The following is a 19,366-nucleotide window of genomic DNA, read 5'->3' as shown; positions in this document are numbered from 1 at the left end:
CCCACAACAGTCCCCAGAGTGTGATGTTCCCCTTCCTGTGTCCATGTGTTCTCATTGTTCAATTCCCATCTATGAGTGAGAACATGCGGTGTTTGGTTTTTTGTCCTTGCGATAGTTTACTGAGAATGATGATTTCCAATTTCATCCATGTCCCTACAAAGGACATGAACTCATCATTTTTTATGGCTGCATAGTATTCCATGGTGTATATGTGCCACATTTTCTTAATCCAGTCTATCATTGTTGGACATTTGGGTTGGTTCCAAGTCTTTGCTATTGTGAATAATGCCGCAATAAACATACGTGTGCATGTGTCTTTATAGCAGCATGATTTATAGTCCTTTGGGTATATACCCAGTAATGGGATGGTTGGGTCAAATGGTATTTCTAGTTCTAGATCCCTGAGGAATCGCCACACTGACTTCCACAATGGTTGAACTAGTTTACAGTCCCACCAACAGTGTAAAAGTGTTCCTATTTCTCCACATCCTCTCCAGCACCTGTTGTTTCCTGACTTTTTAATGATCGCCATTCTAACTGGTGTGAGATGGTATCTCATTGTGGTTTTGATTTGCATTTCTCTGATGGCCACTGATGATGAGCACTTTTTCATGTGTCTTTTGGCTGCATAAATGTCTTCTTTTGAGAAGTGTCTGTTCATATCCTTTGCCCACTTTTTGATGGGGTTGTTTTTTTCTTGTAAATTTGTTTAAGTTCATTGTAGATTCTGGATATTAGCCCTTTGTCAGATGAGTAGGTTGTGAAAATTTTCTCCCATTTTGTAGGTTGCCTGTTCATTCTGATGGTAGTTTCTCTTGCTGTGCAGAAGCTCTTTAGTTTAATTAGATCCCATTTGTCAATTTTGGCTTTTGTTGCCGTTACTAAGCCAAAAGAACAAAGCTGGAGGCATCACCCTACCTGACTTCAAACTATACTACAAGGCTACAGTAACCAAAACAGCATGGTACTGGTACCAAAACAGCATGGTACTGGTACCAAAACAGAGATATAGATCAATGGAACAGAACAGAGCCCTCAGAAGTAACGCCACATATCTAAAACTATCTGATCTTTGACAAACCTGAGAAAAACAAGCAATGGGGAAAGGATTCCCTATTTAATAAATGGTGCTGGGAAAACTGGCTAGCCATATGTAGAAAGCTGAAACTGGATCCCTTCCTTACACCTTATACAAAAATTAATTCAAGATGGATTAAAGACTTAAACGTTAGACCTAAAACTATAAAAACCCTAGAAGAAAAGCTAGGCATTACCATTCAGGACATAGGCATGGGCAAGGACTTCAGGTCTAAAACACCAAAAGCAATGGCAATTTTTTTCTTTCAGCACTTGGACTATTTTCAATCTCTCCTGGACTGTGAGGTTTCTGCTGAGAAATCCCTGTTAATTTGATGGGGATTCCCTTATAAGTGACTAAATGCTTTTCCTCTTGCTGTTTTTAGAATTCTCTCTTTGACTTTTGACAGTTTTATTATAAGGTGCTGTGGAGAAGACCTTTTTGAATGATAATATCTGTAGGGGGATCTGTGAGCTTCCTGTGTATGGCTGTCTAAATCTCTTGCTAGAGTTGGAAAGTTTTCAGCTATTATTTCATTAAGGACATTATCTAACCCTTTCATTTGTTCTTCACCTTGTGGAACACTGAAAATTTGAATCTTCGGTTGCTTTATGGTGTCCCATATGTCACATAGGCTTTGTCCATTCTTTTAAAATTTTTCTCTATATTTTTGCCTGACTGGGTTATTTCAAAAGACCTGTCTTTATGTTCTGAAATGTTTTCTTCTGCTTGATTTAGCCTATTGTTGAAGCTTTCAAATTTTGTATTTCATTAATTGAATTCCTCAGTTCCAGAATTTCTGTTTGGTTATTTTTTATGATATCTATCTCTTTTGTAAATTTCTCTTTCATATCCTGAATACTGAATTGTTTTTCTGATTTCTTTGTTTTGCTTTTTGAGTTATTTTGTATCTCACTGAGCTTCTTTAGTATCATTTTGAATTTTTTATGTGGGATTTTATACTTTTTTGTTGGAATCTGTTGCTGGAGAATTATTGTGTTCCTCTGGAGGTGTCATATTTCATTGCCTTTTTATGCTTCTTCCATCCTTACATTGGTATCTGTGCATCTGGTGTAACAGTCACTCCTTAAATTTGTTTGCATTTGCCTTTTAGTTGGGAATGACTTTTTCCCGAAGGTGTATCTATAGTATTGGTTGAGCAGGGCACTTTGGCTTTGATTCTGGGTATGTGCAGTAGTATAATCTCTGTATAATTTATTTGGCTATAAACACCACCAGTAGTGTCTGATTTACTCAGTGGTTTAGAATACTGTTAGTGAAGGCTGTGGTAAAGTTTTGCTGGAGACAGGGACAGCAGTTGAGCCTGCACTTAGGCCCCAGTGGTGGCAGCAGTAAGCCAAGCATGCCTATCCTTGCAGGGCAGCATATGTTGACCCTGGTGTTAATGGGTCTAGGGGGACTGATTCTTGGACCCCCACAGGTGGCCATCTCAGGTGCCAGCAGTTGCAGAAGTGGGCCAGGTGTCTGGGCAGCAGGCGTGGAATGGGCAATGGCAGTAGCAGTGGTGAGAGAATCCTCTGACTTCCAAGCAGCCTGTACTGGTGGTGCTGGTGGCTGCAATGGGCTGGGTAGGCCAGTCTCCAGGCCTTTAGGTGGCATTTAGTGGTGCATACCAGCTGTGGTATTAGCAGCAGATTTAGTGGGCCTATCCTCAAGAGCCTGGAAGGAATGCTTAGATGCCAACAATGTTTGATGGGGCGGGGGAATCCCAGGCCCCTAGATGTTGTGCTTGGGCATGGGGGTGGGTGGATCCAGGCTAAGCACACCTGTTCTCAGGCCCCCAGTGGTGTGTGTGGTAGCGGGCTATGGTAGGCAGAGGCAGGGCAATCACCAGGCTCTTGGAGGAATGCTTAGGTTGGAGCGGCAACAGTTGTGCTGTGGCTCTGCTCCTGGGGAGGAGAGGGTTGCTTTCAGTGGCAGTAGAAGAAGCATAAACAGGCAGCTAAGGAGCACACTCTTTGGCCACAGTTGGCAGCCATATAAACAGAGTAGGCTTTCCTCAGGGCATTTTTAAATGCATGGTGGCCCTGCTACTGGGGGTGGTGGGGTTGCTGCCTATGGCTCATACTTTGGCCCTGGCAGTGCCAGACAGCAGCAGCTCCCTGCTGTGTGTGTGGGATGTCAGTGGGGCTCCAGGGATGTGAAGATGCAGGAGATGTTGGGCTCCAGGGCATTCTGGTGGAGACTGCGCTTTCAAAACAGTGCTTTGCTATAGCTGCTTAGTACTGGGGGTGGGCATGGGACCTGGTGTGAGCTTCCTTTCTGGAGCAATTCCTTCAAGAAATCTCCAGGTAGCTCCCTATGTTAGTCTCAGGGCCTGTGTGGGTTGAAGGACTCTCCTGTGGCAAGAATTGCAGGAGTCTGTGGTGGGAATGTGAACTGCTGAGAGTCACTCACTTTCTCTTTCACGGCAATTGGGAGATTCTTCAGTCCCCCAGCTGAGCATGCTGCCTCACTTCCTTCTCCTCCCTTGCCTTATATGTTTCCTGTCACTTCTCTGTTGAATTCCAGTGTTCTCTCATAGGTGACCAAAGTATGATTACATACTCACTATTTTGGTTCTTGTTTGTGGGGGAGGCAAGTACCAGCTGCCTCTGGTCAGCCATCTTAAAACCATGTCATGAATCTGTCTTTTAGTGGGTCTGTTTCTCCAGGCTTGACCTTCATGAGTGTGGTAGTAAACCCACTCCTCTTATCCTCTATTCTACATAAATTCCATGACTGCAGAATTCTTTGTCTGCTTCCTTGAAGCCTTGATGCCTGCTGACGGTTTTTTCTCCCTGAGTCAGATGGGAAGACTAGAAAGGGCTAAAGTACAAGGAACAACCTCCAGTAATTTGTCATTTACCATATAGGTGTTCTTATTAGTTTATGGCTCTAGCGGCTTCCGCTCCGTGTAAGCAGATCTTGGCCATGACTCTGAATGCAACTCTCTCTCCAGATTTTGGAACAGTGGTTGTACCTATGACTTCATTTCCGTGATGGGTCCAAAAAAACTTGTTTTGCAGTTTGCTCAGCTTCTTCCTATTGTAAGGATGACAGTGATACTCCCAAGGTCTTTAAATGTTGAAGCTGAAAACAGAAGACCTTGATGACACAGTTTGCATGGTCAAATAAGTTTGGGAAACAATAAGCAGTTATTGGCAGAGTATCCTTAATGACTAGGTACACAAATTTATGTCCTAACAACAATTGAACTATAAGTCATTATCAGTCTGCTTTAATGACTTCCAACTCTCAACACAAAAGATGTCCAGAAGAACATGAAAAAAATTAGCATTGAAGTGGAAAATGGAGGTGCTTCATTCAGTTATCTTCTAATTAACATTACATTGGGAACTTTGAGGCCATTCTCTAGGTTTCTTAGCTGTAAGACTTGTCGGAGTCATTATTGTGCTAATGTGCATTGTGACTCCTGGAGAGGACCCAGGATGCAGCTGTATGCAAGTCCAAGTGTCTAATGGACAACTATTAATTTACACAAGACGGTTTCAGCTGTACTGCTCTATGAAAATGCATGTTCTTGAAATAACTTTATCAGGGAAAAAATAGTACCTCTCAAAGGAGCAAGTTGAAAATGAAACCCCAATATACCTTATAACAATGATGGGTGCCATGAATATATGCTGAAGTGTAGTAACAGATGTCAAAAACATCAAGTTCCATCCTCTGAGGTAGCTTCCTTTGTGGTGGGGTTCTTAGCTCTGCAAGCAGCCAGATATTTGGGAGTGCCTGTGGCAATGTTATTTTTATTTTTACTGCAGAGTACATCAGAGTGTTTTGTGGGCACTTGAATCTCTGGGTGTCAGTTTTGATCTTTCCTTCTGAATTGTAAAAAGGCAGAAATGGATCTGCCTTTTTAATTGGCATGGAGTACCTCTGGTACAGAATCAAAATATTAGTCATCACGCTGAGGTGCTGCATTTTTATCGGACACTCAGTTGTTACTCTTATAACCCATATGGAATCTTATGAAGGATAGCTTCCAGTCACTTCCTCCGAGATATTCTATACCACCACCATCACCACACCAACAGTCCCAATCAGGCCAGAACATCAAGTGTGGCTCTTTTAATAGTCATTGAATAATAATCCATCTTTTAAGTGAATCAAACCAAGAAAATCTCATTGAAGAGGGTCCATATGTTTACTACATACTATATTACATCACATAGGCAGAGATTTTTCTTAGCCTTCATATGAAGTAGAACTGAATTTTCTTCTCTGCAACTGATTCTCTCTCATGAACATTAAATTTTATACTGATTGTGTTGTGTTTTTTGCTTTGGTGTTTGGGAAACTGAGTCTAATTTATTGTCCATTCTTAACAACTGTACGGAATTTTAGTGTATGTATTTGTGATCTTGGTATTATCTTTTTTTATATATATTTTTCTCTTTTACCCCAATTTCTTTCTATTAGTCTTTGTTTAATAAAACACTTTTGTGGAAATAAGTTGAGGTCAACTCTATACTGATGTATAATTCATTTCTCAGAAGCTGTCAAGCATTTTGATGGATTGGTATTCACTCTCACTAGGCCTCTGTGGATTGTCCCTGCATGAGTGATAAGGGTCTCCATTGTGATGATGGATTGGAACATGGCACTACTTCTTGGCTCTGTGATACCCCAATTACACCAGGCTTTTCATGGAAGGTTGATTTATAGTGAGAGTAGAACATTATTTTGTGGTTTGTGGGTTTTCTTTCAAGGTGATAAATTTAAAATCTGGTTAGGGGCTTATGAAAAAAAAAATCTTTGACATCACATGATGGAGCCCTAAGTATTGGCCAGCTCCAAGCATGACACTTTACCAGTAGCCTTTAGCATCCCCTTGTGGCTAACTTTGTAGAGCACTTGTAAATATATCTCTTCATTGGTTTTTGATGGCTATGGATGGTTCTGCTCTTTTTCTTTTGGAGGGTGGAGTGGTTGTAATCTTTGATTTTTGCTTTCCTAATCCTTGTATTAGTTTGCCTCACAGGCCCTTGGGATTTCACAAATTATCATCAGTTGCATTCTTGGGTAATAAAGGAATAAAAATGGGCTGACAATAAGGAATGTCCAAGATTGAGGCTGACCATAGAACCCTGGGAATTTCAAGGCTAGTCTTTCATGCATTCACTTATACATTAATCATCCCCTCTTCTCTTCACCTCCCTCCATTCATTCAGCAAATGTTTTTGTGTTAGCATTGGGAGCTGGTGTCAAACAAAGTAGACAAGGGTGCCTGCCTTCATAAAAACTTATAGTCTGGGCTATTTTCAAAGGATAGTAAAGGAAATCTCAATCAATGAGGACTCTACCAAATTAGATTATTTGGACTTTAAGAAAAGAAACTATGAGAAATATAAATAGATAGATGAAATTATTTCCTCCTTAAAAACAGTTTCTCTCAGAAATGCCATTGGCTTGCTCTTGAACTTTGACGCCTTGTATATGTTTATGTATATGTCTTTAGCATTGGATGAAGAGCATTAATATTGAGACACTGGAATCTCTTCTAGTCATCAAGGAAATAATTAAAAGCTTCCCTCTGCTCTGTTTCCAAAAGTGTAAAATAGGTATTTTAGAAAGACTTTTCTGTTTAAAGAAGGTTTGCTGAATAAGCCCTATTTAAATTAGAAATTTCAATTACTCAGAATGTCTCATTAACCCAAGTTTTTAATTGAGAATTTATGAAACGGCCTGAAAGAAACTTCCAGATTAAGCCCAGTCGAAGAGGGAGAAGTTAGGAGTCTAATGAGTTAGTGGTTCAATGTGTCTAATTTCACTATGAGATTTTTCTGCTTCAATATTGTTTCCTTGCAGTGCCTAGCACAGTGCTAAAGGCCTGTTCTTAAAGTTGTTGAGTGACTTTTCCTAGGAGAGTCTCGAGAAGTAGAATTCCTACTTCTACTCCAGACTGCAGAAAAGCCTTCTCCAAAAAGACGTGTTAATGGCCTGGAAGTTGCATTCTGCGTTTGTCTGATGTCTATTAAAACTCAGCCTTAGACAGAAGCATAAACATAAGAATTTCCACCCTGAAATCTGTGGCCTGGCAATCTCATAATCTAAAACATGGGCCTCAAGGAAGGCATAGAGGTGATCCCTGACATAAACCTAAAGCTCAGCTTCCCTTCACTATCATTTTTCTACATAAATTAGTTCACTTTTCCAATCTTTTAGTTTCCTTCCTGCTAGAACTCCCCCTTGGAGTTCCATTTTCTCTTGATAGGTAAATCAGTAACCCAGGTGTGTGGGGTAATTCTGACTAGGATGGGCAAAGACTATCCAAAATGCCATCTCAGTAGTCTGATGGAAAATTCCTTTTTGGGCAACTTCATGATTATCAAGACTTCTAGTACATTGGGAAATTTTAGACAAAGAGAAAATGAGGTTGTCAGAGATTTATCTCCAGCAGTCCTCGACTCCAGGTATAGGTGGCCCTCATGATTAGAAATAAGCCTGTAGCAAGAAAAATAGTTTATATGACAAAATCCCAGTGTTAAAGCAAGGCCCAAACTGCAGAGCTACTCCTGAATACTCTCTCTCTCTTTCTCTTGACTATTCTACTTGTCTGAGAGCAGCGTGGATACATCCCAAACTAGGGCCTGATAAAGAATCATTATGGACATTGGTTAGTAACAAATATGATTTCTTAGAAGGAGCCTCAGAACATCAGGAGAAAATATCAGGTGCCTACAGTCTAGAATGCTTGGCCTGTGTTATGGTGCATAATTCTTTGTCAAGTTATGGTGTACAGTATTCTCTATTTATTTAGTCAATTGTTTTTCTCTCATTCTTTTTGATGAGCCTTTTTTTGGCTTGGATGACCCAAGATAGGTTCTAAAATAACTTGGGTTACCCAAAGCATTTTTCAGTGTGAGTATGAAATAGCAGTGGTTGTTATTCCTGTAGACAATCCTAGTTTGCATTATTTCTAGCAAGAACTTCAACCACGATAGTGCATGCATCTTTATTTCACACCTAGAGCTTTGTCCAACTCTTTTCTCATGGGCTTGAGTCAAGATGCGGTAGTGCTTGGAGAGGTATAGTCACTTCCAAATACAAATGGTCCCCGACTTAACAATAGTTTGACGTACAACTTTTCAACTTTACAATGATGTGAAAGTGATATGAGTTCAACAGAAACCACACTTCAAGTACCCATACAACCATTCTCTTTTTCACTTTCAGTACAGTAGTCAATCAATTACATGAGCTGTTCAACACTTTATTATAAAATAGGCTTTGGGTTAGATTATTTTGTCCAACTTCAGGCTAAGGTAAGTGTTCTGAGCACGTTTAAGGTAGGTTAGGTTAACCTATGTTTAGGAGGTTAGGTTAACCTATGTTTAGGAGGTTAGGTTAACCTATGTTTAGGAGGTTAGGTATATTAAATGCATTTTCAACTTGCAATATTTTCAACTTACTATGAGTTTATCAGGACATAATCCCATCACAATCTGACGGACATCTGTATAAACTCAGAGTAGTTTCTGAAAGGGCACATATCATTCAGAGTAGTTTCTGAAAGGGCACATATCATATCATTAATAGAGTTATCTAATCTCCTAGAGGCCTCCTGATCCTAGAAGCTGCTCTAGTTTACACCATCACAACTAGAAACCCTTAAAATCAGTGTTACCATTTATCATTGTGCTGTTTGGGAATGAAATGTACTCTGCAGACCACAGTGGATTGTGCAGGTACCCACTTGTCTGGGGGATCCACAAAGCCTTTGGGGAGTGAATAAGAGGGGCAATAACAAGTTCAAAGAAAATACTTCTGCTTGGGAAATGAGCTAGGCACCTTCTTCCTGTTTAACTTGTGTTTGAGGCACTGAATAAAGGTTTGATAGTGAATATACATACTCTACCATGTTATGAAGAATGAGAGTAGTTACCCTGGGGAAAAAAGAAACTACAGAAGGAGATAGAGGAAGTATGGTGTATCCAAGAGGGCGTGGACTGGGAACTCAATTGTGTGTTCAGATCCCAACTCTATTGTTTACAGGCATTATGCCCTGCAGAAAATGACTAACTTACAGGCATTGTGCCCTACAGAAAATGACTATTTTCTTTTCAGAGCCTTAGTTTTCTTCTTGACAAATTAGGGACAATGTTATCTATCTTGTAGATAGATAGAAATCTATCTTGTAGCATAATGTGGGGCAGTCATGGCCTGTGAGTACAGACTAAATGCTCTGTAAATGACCACTGTTTTTATAGAGAGAAAAATGGGGAAGAGAGAAATGAAAAGGAGGCCCCTGTGGAGCCAAGAAAGAAGTCCCAGCTAATGGAAAGATGGGCCCCAGATACAGCAAGGCCAACTTGGTTGGCAAACTGGGGCAAGCCCAGACTCAACCTTTATTTGAACTTCTGTCCAAACATATTTACGTCTTATAACCTTTGGTAACATAATTGCTCTAGCATTCTGCAAGCCTGATGTGCATGGACAGTGGTTGCTGGAGTATTGATGGACTCTGAAATAGCATGGCATGGGATCTTGGAGGGTGAGTACCCATACAGGGTAGCAATGAAGCAGAAACACATGTGGCCACCATGATTTATTGGCACCTAAAGGCTGCTTCCCTTGCCAGCTCTGTGTCATCACATGAAGGAACTGGTGGAGTTTGAATTGCTTTCTTCTAGTAGTATTTAGTACCATGAGGAGAAGTTTCAGTCAAAGCACACTGCCTCTTATGCATTTTCTTTTTAATGAAGAGCCTGTGTCCATGAAAAGGCACATATCTGGCTTCCCTCTGGGGATGTGTAGAAATGCTTCTTGTTATTTAAGGATGTTTTTGGGGGAAAAAACCTAAAATTAAGAAACAAAAATCATTTTTGGAACAGGCATGATTTGGCTGTTAAAGTGTTTGTTTTGAAGGCTTCTCTAAAATCACTGGCTCTGAGTTTGGCCGAAGTCCTGTCATTGTCAGGCCTATGGGAAGTGTGTTCATTACCCGCCTTATTGGCCAAGGGAGGCTTTTGACCTCTGGCTGGCGTTTGGCTGTGACAGGCTCCCCTAGCAGAGGGTAACAGGTGAGGGTATGGCACCAACTTCCTTTTCACAGCAGGCAACATTAGCAGGCAACATTACAGCTGCTTCCATGAGCCTCATGGGCTCCATACCAGAGGCCAGGAGATGAATTTGTAGGCATTTGCTAGCTCATTTCTCCATAGGCTCTAGGGATGAACATGTACAGCAAACAGCTTGAAAAGGAATTGTGTCCAACTAGTGCTGCTGGCACATGTCCCCTTTGGAAATGTCTCTGTGCAGGATCTGGGTGCACATTCCTGTGCTCATGAGCTGACACCAGAGGGATTGTTCGACAGGACTTGCTCTTCCTTCCCATGCAGCTTACAGTGGACACTCTGAACCCCTATGGGCAAGTGGCTGCCTAACAAGGTTTCCCCTGGGGCTCCTGGTTTCTGAGCATAGAGGCATGCAACTGCAGGAGGGCAGAGGAACTGAAGATAGGGAAATAGCCAGAAGGTCTTGTCCCACAATCTCTGTTCCGATTGCATCGAACACACAGTAAAATTTGTTGAGGATGGAAAGAAAGGGAGGAAATGATTCTTCCTCCAGGAGAGAAAAATGTCAATGTATTCAGCACACATAACCCCCACACACTATTAACATTCACTAAATGTGAATTCAAACAAAAAGTCCCCCAAATTAGATGGGAAGCTATCTGAAAGGTCACTTTAACACACTGCAAGTATGGAGAACTGGGGCAATTTGGCTTCCTGCAGATCTGGGCTATCAACACTGGCTTAAATTCTCAAGATGTTCAGGGCTGAATCATCAATTAAAATCAGTAACAACAATGAATTTACCCAGGCCTTAGGAAATCTATTTTCTTGTTGGAAATGAAGGGGGCCCAAATCCAAGCCTTTCTCGTTTGACAAAAATGATGAGGCATTGATGGCAATCTTCCCACTGCTAAAAAGAGGTCAGAGCAGGAAAGGCAGCCAAATTCAATAGCAAAGCCTGCTGGTTTCTGTTCTGCTTTGGAGCAGAATTTCACAATGATAATCCATCTAACTACCCCTCGTTTCTCCCAGTATTTTACTCTACTTACTTTACCACATATCAAACTCTCTATCTCTTTATCCATCTATCAATTAATCGTATTTTTTTGGATGCATTTCAAAGTAAACTGAAGATACATGTGCACTTCTCCCTAAATCCTTTGCCATGCATATAGTAAACTGAAATTCAAAATTTGATCATGGTCTATTTTTCTTTTGACATAGAATTTATAGATAATGAAATGCACAAATTTTAACTGTATAGTTGCTGTTTTGACAAATGCATGTGCCTAAGTAACTTAAACACTTCTCAAGATATGGAGAAAGTTCCCTATACCTCTTCTCACTCAATCCTGGCCAGCCCTCTTCTCCTCCACTCCCTTAGGTAAATATTCACTGTATTTACACTAGTTTTCTACCATAGATTTTTTTCCACCATGTATTTATATATGTGTGTCTGTGTGTGTATATGTGTGTGTGGAGGGGAGGGTGGGCAGATTTCTTTACATGCTGCATAATATTTTTTAGATTCATTGATGCTGTATTTTAGTAATTCATTCTTTTTTTATTAGGGACCAGTATTCCATTGAATGAATGTACCACAGTTTGTTTATCTACTCTTCAATAGATTGATATCTGGACTGTTTATAAGTTTTGAATATTATGAATTAAGTAGCTTAGATTTTTGTATATGTTTTGTGTGTATCTGTGCATGAGTGTGCTCACACATATATGTATGTGTATGTATATACATTTTCATTTTTCATGCGTAAATACCCAGGTGAGGGATTGAAAGGTCACAGGGTAAATGTACATTTAATTTTAGAAGCAGTTACCAGACCTGCTTCTAAAAATTTTTCTTGCTCTTGAAAAGATACCTACTGATGAAAATCCACTTCCTCTGGGCAATGTTGTGTCTAGATGTAATACATAGAACTTTTGTAGCTCTGGAGAAAGGCTAACACATGGAAAGGACCTGGATCCTTAATGATATCATTGGGTGCTGAAATAACCAACTCTGGGGCTGTTCTCCTTGGAATTTCTGTTTCTTGAGTTAACAATTTTCCTTATTTTTTAAGCCAGTTTAAATCAGAGATCCTTTTCCTTCTTAATTTTATAGAGTAAAATTGTTTTTATAAATTTTACTGAAGTATTACATATATACAGAAAAGCACATAGATATTAATTTTCACAGACTGAATATACCTGAGTAGCTGGCCTCCAGGTGAAGAAATACAATGTTGCCCGCACCAGGGTGGCCTTGAGGAAGTGGGACTATAGCTCACATGTCACAAAAATTAGAAATGAGAAAAAAAAATTAGAAGCTTGGACGGGTTCACTAGTGAATTCTACCAAGTATTTAAGGAGGAAATGAACCCAATTTTCTACAAAAATGAAATTAGACCTCCCTCACTCTTACTCAAATATTCTTTCTCTCCCCTGGCTTCTCTCCGTCCTCCAAACCTGTCGTTTAGCCACGCTGTCAATACAGGTCTGCACACTTCATTCAGCAAGGGAAAAGCCCTATACTTAGCTAAAATAGTAATCTCTGAATTTTCCTCAAGTTTTCCTGGATTCAGGGTGAGGAAAGTTGGGAAGGAAGGACCACTATGATAAAGTAACCCTGCAAAGTGCTTATTGTCCCCACTGAAGCTGTTGGAAAACTAAGGGGTCAGAGAATAAGTTGTGTCACTTAGGCTGGCCAAATGACTTTGGACACTCAGCTATTTGAACCTCAGATATTATTTTATTTGTAAAATGAGTAGAATAATAGTAGTTACTTTATAGGGTTGTCTTTCGCGATTGAGTGCAAAGGGCTTAAATGTATTATGGGGGCAGTAGGTAGCAAGGACCGTGTTCTGGTTCATGGGATAGTTTCTTTCTGGTTTCCACTCTAAGCAGGAGGTGATTCTTCCTACCAACCACAGTCATCTGAAAGATTGAAAGACTGAAAGACTGAAAATCACTGGCAGCACAGGGGCAGACCCAAATGGAGCCACTTGCTAAAGTTTGAAGACAGAGCTGCCTGCAGCCTTTAGAGCTGTCTAAGGAGAGAGGGGTTAAGGCAGCAACTGGCCTTGTTCAGCATTTATTGGAGGAAAGCAAATTCTTGTCTATAAATCAATCAAATCACTAAGAACTCCAATTAGAGCAAACTTTGAGCAATCATATATAAACATGGAGTGGGAATAATCTACACACGCTATTTTTGGCTTTTGGTATAGGACACACTGCCCCCGAGAAGTCCTCATGTGAAAAAAAAATGGTGGTGATGGGGTGTCATAGACAGCGAGTGGCCAACTGAAGACGAATAAGAATTTGTAGTGGATCAGAAAAGATTCAGTGGCAGAGACTGATCTTTACAGATACTTGAATTAATTGGATATTAAATTGTATTTCAGTATTTCCCAAAATATATCTATTAGTGTACAACTAACATGATTTTTCCCCATAACTATTTACCACTTGTACTATTATTTAACTAATGTTTTTCTTTAAATGACTTCATTAAAAATTGCTTTAGCCCTACTCTATATATTGTATATTTCTAATTCACAATGAAATCAATATGTAATAATTAAAAAATGTGTACTCTGTACTACCTAAAAACCTATCACCTTTTGGGAAATACCTTTGTCTATTATGGTCTTTACAGATATTAGATTATTGTCAACCAATTGTAGTAAGTCATTTTGATAAGGTCTTGAGTTAAAAATCCCATTTTGCAGATACCCAAGGCTTGATTCTCTTTGTCCAAACTTACTTCTGTCACACTCTTCTCCATGTTAGAAAATGTCAATGCCCTTCTGTCAGTACTAGAATCCAAAAAGCCTTGGAATTATTCTTGATCCCTATTTCTCTCTTATATTTTAAAACCAACAGGAAATCTTTCAAAATGTATTCATGGTGTGACACTTCACATCATCTCCACTTCTAGCCCTCTAGTCTAAGTCTCTTGCTTAGATATTGCAAATGCCCCCAAAATAGACTTATTGCTTCTAACCTTGACCCTCTGCACTGTGTGATCTGCACAGAATCTAGGTGACATATAACAGAATACGTTTCCTAAAGCCAGATCATTCTACTGTCCTGCTTGAAAATCTGTAATGATTTCCCATCTCATTGGGAGCAAATCTAGTCCTCACATTGTTCTCTAAGGTCTTTACAGACTTTCAACCCCTGCACCTCTACCTTGCAAGTTTTGACCCCATACGCTACTGCTGCTTCATTTTTTCCTCTGCTCAAATCACCCTAGCCATTTTCTGTTCCTTCAGTCCATCAGTCTTCTCTGGGGACATTTACACTTGCCACTCCTTTTTCCTGGAATGCTTTTTCCCCAGGCAGAACCAAGCCTTAACACTCTCTTCCCAATTCCTTCAGGTGTCTATTGAGATATCACCTTATAAGGGGGACCTCTCTGGTTATGCTACATAAAACAACTTTTCTACCTATTGTCTTGCTTTCATCTTCTTAGCACTTATAACATACTAGATTATACTTAGTTTTAGTTTTTGTTTATCCCCCTCCAGTTAGAATGGAAGCACCATGAAAAGGACATTGTTTTGTTCATTACTCTTATCACTGTGGCCTAAAAAAAGTGCCTGGCAAATAGTAGGCACTTAGTAAATACATGAATAAATACCAGATTGGATAAATGCTACCTGCCCATCACAATCAAGATTCTGTTTCCCGGAAAGAGAAAAGACAGCTAGTGAGCACTACCTTCTTCCAGCCTCTGCCTCTCCATCTTACAGTTACAGATATGCCTCATGTTATATGAATACCGTTCTTATTTCTCAACAAATGTTTATCAAAGGCCTATTATATAAGGTGCTAAAAACAGAGATGGTGAAATAAAAGGAGCATGACTCCAGGTGGAATAGGACAACACCTTATATTAAGAAAAATCATTCAAGACCAGAATTTAAAGGATGGGAAAACTCAGAAAGTGGTTCAGAAAATGCTTCTGCAAAACATGAACCCTTGTCTTGGGTCCTAAAGGAGGGGTGTTCTAGTTACCTCTTACTACAAAAAAACTCCCTCAAACACAGTGGCTTAAAACAATAATCCTTTTATTATAGCTCATGGCTTTGTAGGTCAGGAACCTGAGCAGAGCTCAGCTGAGTGACACTTTTGTTCGATGTAGCATTGATGAGTTCACTCCAAGGTATTCAGCTGGTGGATGGACCAGTTTGGAAAGGTCCACTGCTGCTTCATTCACATATCTGGTACCTTGGTGAGGATAGCTGGAAGGATGAGCATAGCCGGAACAGTGACCAAAGCTATGTGGTCTCTCCAGTGTGGGAGCTTCAGAATTTCTAGAGTTCTTAAGTGGTGAAGAGTTCTAATAGTAAATTTTCCAGGACACGGAGGAAGCTGCAAGGCCATATGTGACCCAGCCTCAAGAGTCACATGACATCACTTTCACATTCTGTATTGACAGTCACAAACCTGTTCAGATTGAAGTGGAAAGGACACAGAGCCCCACCTCTTGATAGATGGAGGGTCAAAGGGTTAGCAGCCGTGTTTTTCAGACTGCCTCAGCATCAAGATAAGATTCAGTTAAGAGGAGGGTTGTTGGCAAAGTATTTAGGGGGAGAATAAAAGTTAGAGCAGAGACAGGAAAGTACGGATACATTCAAGAACCATAAAGATTGGGAGGCTGAGGCAGGAGGATGACTTGAGTCCAAGAGTTCGAGGTTACAGTGGATTCTGATTGTGCCACTGAACTACAGTCGGGGTGAGACAGCAGAGGAGAAAAAAAGAAAACAAGAACCATAAAGAGACTTGTGTGTCTGGAATGAGAGAATGACCAGGAGAGGTGTCAGAGTCAAATATGAAGCAAAAGGTTTGGTTGGGTTAGGGTGAATATGAATACCTGGTGATATCTTTTGGATGTTTGTCCCCTCCAAATCTCATGTTGAAATTTGATCCCCATTGTTGGAGGTGAGGCCTGTGGGAGGTGACTGAGTCAAGGGGCGGATTCCTCATGAATCGCTTGGTGCCCTCCACGGTAATGAGTGAGTTTTCGCTCCATTTACATGGGTGTTTAAAAGGACATGACATCCTTTTCCTCTCTCTCTGTCTCTTGCTCCCTCTCTTACCATGTGACACATTAGCTCTGCTTCCCCTTCCGCCGTGACTGGAAGCTTCCTGAGGCCTCATCAAAAGCAGATCCTAGTGCCCTGCTTCCTGTAAAGCCTGCAGGACCTTGAACTAAATGAACCTCTTTTCTTTGTAAATTACCCAGCCTCAGATATTCCTTTATAGCAATGGAAAACGGACTAAGACACCTAGTTAAGGATTCTAGTCTTTATATACAAGTGGTCTCCAAACTGTTTTGCTTACATGGCCCTAAAATAATTTTGAAAAGCACATTTTTAGATTGGCATTCATTTCCCCCCATAAGTTAAAAGTAATTGCAAAGGTCAGCAGCTCTCCTCCATGTGGTTATTCATTTTGATGGAGGCTTTTCATTTTCTTTCTCCCATATCTCCAAGGTCATGGTGGATCTGTCCCTCCAAGTCTGTGCCTGGAACCTGGAGGATCACACATGGGGATGATTTTATAGACCAAGAATGGAATTAGCGCATTTCAATTTTCCTCACTTTCCATCGTCCAGATCTCAGTTATATGGCTATCCTGATGGCAGGGCAGGCTGGGAAGGAGAAGGAAAAACAGATTTTGTTGAAGAGGTAACAGTCCTTGCTACAGAATGTAAGTAAAGCAGCCAATTTGTTGGCATACAGTAAGCATTCAACGTTGTGTCTGCTGTTATAGTTATCACTGTGATTATTATTACTATTATTACACATCAGTTTACAAGTTGTGTTCTGTGCACAGGTGGATTTTCGCTTCCTTTTCTGTAGCCCCTTGACCTTTAGATAAAGGAGCCCCAGGGCCTTGGAGCCCAATTAGTAGCTAATGAAGCTCAGCTGGCAACACTGCAGCTCCAGTCAGTGGGAAGAAGCGAGAGCCTCTGCAGTAACTCTCTCACTCCAAAGCCCACAGGACTGCATGTCTACTTCATGCTTGCCGTCAACAATTCCTGTTTTGTTTTTTTTTTTAACCAAACACTTGTACCACTCCTGTCTGCCTTGCACTCAACTTCTACTTCCATGCAAGTCCCATGGTGGACTCTGTCATTGCCTAAAGAAAACTATATATTTGCTCTAGGCTGGGAGGCAAGTTTTTTGCCTCTATAGTGCTATTCTAAGTGATCCACCAATAACTGGAAAAACAGCACCATTTTCCTTCAGGAATTCTAGGCTTCTGAGCCTCTTGCATGTTGGCATGGGTAGAATGAAGCAAACTTCAAAGATCTAATCAAACATTAAAAACTTCTGCTTTCTTTTCCCTACCTTTGATACCTGCTAATCTGAGCCCAAAGGGTTAGAAGAATGAACTTTTCCCCTGGGAACCCTACCAACTTCCAGGTAGATTAAAATGAAGGCAATACTGCAGAATGTTGATTTTTGGTTTTGCTTGGAAAGGACAACAGGAAAATGTAAACATGGTCTCGTTTGCTTCCTAAAAGTACCAAGGTGATTACGTGCAATCAGTTTCCTCCATATATTTGTAATTCCTCTAGAAAAATGGGGGCATCTTCTCTCCCAGAGCTTAACTCATCCATCCAAAGTGGTCTTAACTTACATCTCTGGGCTGATTTGTCCCGTAAAGTCTCCTCTCAGTGGTATGTAGTTGATAGGGTAGAGAAAGAATTAAATATTTATTTTCCAAACCAAATAGGACAAGCAGGTCAGTATGAAAAAATGAATGACCATCTCCTAGGTTACGTTTGTTCAGGGTGCAAAATGAAGAACTCTAGGTGTGACCTTCCAAGGATGGTGCAGGGGTTTGTCCATCAGCAGGCTCAGCAGAGGTGTGTCCTGCCCTGCGCATGAGTCAGCACATAAGTAGTTAAGCTGGCGAGGCTTGGGCTTCCCTGGTTAGAGTGTCCAGCCTCCCAGAGTTAACCTGCAGCACTGCTCAGAAGAGCAGGGGCAGAGGATACCAAGGCGTCCCAGCACTCTGGCTTGCAGGGGAATGACATGCGGTTTTGAACAAGCAGCTGCTGCAGCAGGTCTGGGTATGTAGCTTTGCTTTGATTGAAAGTGTTTTGTTTTCTCCTGAGAGAACAAAGCAATTGTGGTTGATGTTTGCAAACAAGATCCCTTGGACACTGAGAAGGAACAGATGTTTATTAACCTGCTGTTTATCATGAAAATAAGTAGTTGGGAGCAGGGGAGTGGAAGGGTAGTTTCCTCATATTCATTTATGTTTCTGATTGCAATGGCAGATTTTCTTTAATTCTATCTGGATTCTAGTGCTGTGTGGTCAGGTCATTTGAATGTCATGGTTACAGTCTAATTCAAACGATATCTTTTTGCTGTTCTTTCTGTGAATCTTCATATTTACATTCAGAGATATGGATTTCATTTGAAGAGTTATTTACTGAATTGGTGAAGCTAAGTGGCATAAATCCATCTTCCTAGGCCATTTTGGAAGGCAAGAATCAAATCCTTAGACTTAGAGAACAAACTTCTCCAAATTTACCATATGCCTGAATAAGAGAAACTTCATCTTGAATATGGTCATTTTCTTTCTTACAACCTGACAAATTCGGCCTCAGGTGTATGCAGTGTGCCCTGAAATAACCTTCAGATTCCCAGTTCTTTTAATGAGTCTCCGAGATTGACTCACTGGCCTTTCCCATCACTTTGAATGTCTTTTTCTTTTCTATGAATTTAAAAATATCTAAGACTCAGAGTAGACTAGAACTACCCAAAAAGACTTGGATTTGATAAAATTTCCAAGGATACAGGGACTTAAGTAAAGTTTGTCTGGATCTCATTCTATCTCAATCCTAGCACTGCAGTATCAGCCACCAACTGACTATAGGACACTGGGGACTTTTTCCCAGTTATAGGAAATAGCATCCCTTGCAGATTGAAAATATGGAATATTGTTTGTCAGGCTTAGATCCTACCTAACAAGTGACTGCTTCCCAGAACAGCATTCAAGATGGTCTTCAACTGTCTTGGAATCATCTAGAATATTTTCTCCCCAGCCCCCACAGCTTCTCTTATATTATCCTGAATTTCCAACCAATGGGAGGCTCCTTTGGTAAACAAGTTTCTTTTGAAAGATGCAAACAGTACCTTAAAACTTGGGCAGGCTATTAGTCATTAATACTTTTGTACAAATCGGTTTAATGCCTCTTTAAAATTGCTGTCCCTGAGCATTG

General features: G+C 40.5%; 1 protein-coding gene across 1 annotated transcript in view; it reads left to right on the top strand.

The window, feature by feature from the left end:
- The first annotated feature begins 16,110 nt into the window (after positions 1–16,110).
- Positions 16,111–19,366, top strand: part of LOC450461 (putative inactive neutral ceramidase B) — a 96,316-nt gene continuing 93,060 nt past the window's right edge. The window contains exons 1-2 of the mRNA XM_054659598.2: positions 16,111–16,132; positions 16,620–18,208. The gene's annotated coding sequence lies outside the window, so the exon portion shown is untranslated. The remainder of the gene's footprint in view (positions 16,133–16,619; positions 18,209–19,366) is intronic.

The sequence above is a fragment of the Pan troglodytes genome, chromosome 8 (assembly GCF_028858775.2).
Source record: "Pan troglodytes isolate AG18354 chromosome 8, NHGRI_mPanTro3-v2.0_pri, whole genome shotgun sequence".
In the NCBI taxonomy this organism is placed as follows: Eukaryota; Metazoa; Chordata; class Mammalia; order Primates; family Hominidae; genus Pan; species Pan troglodytes.
Note: the sequence above shows the minus strand (reverse complement) of the source record. Positions and strands in the feature narration are given on the sequence as shown.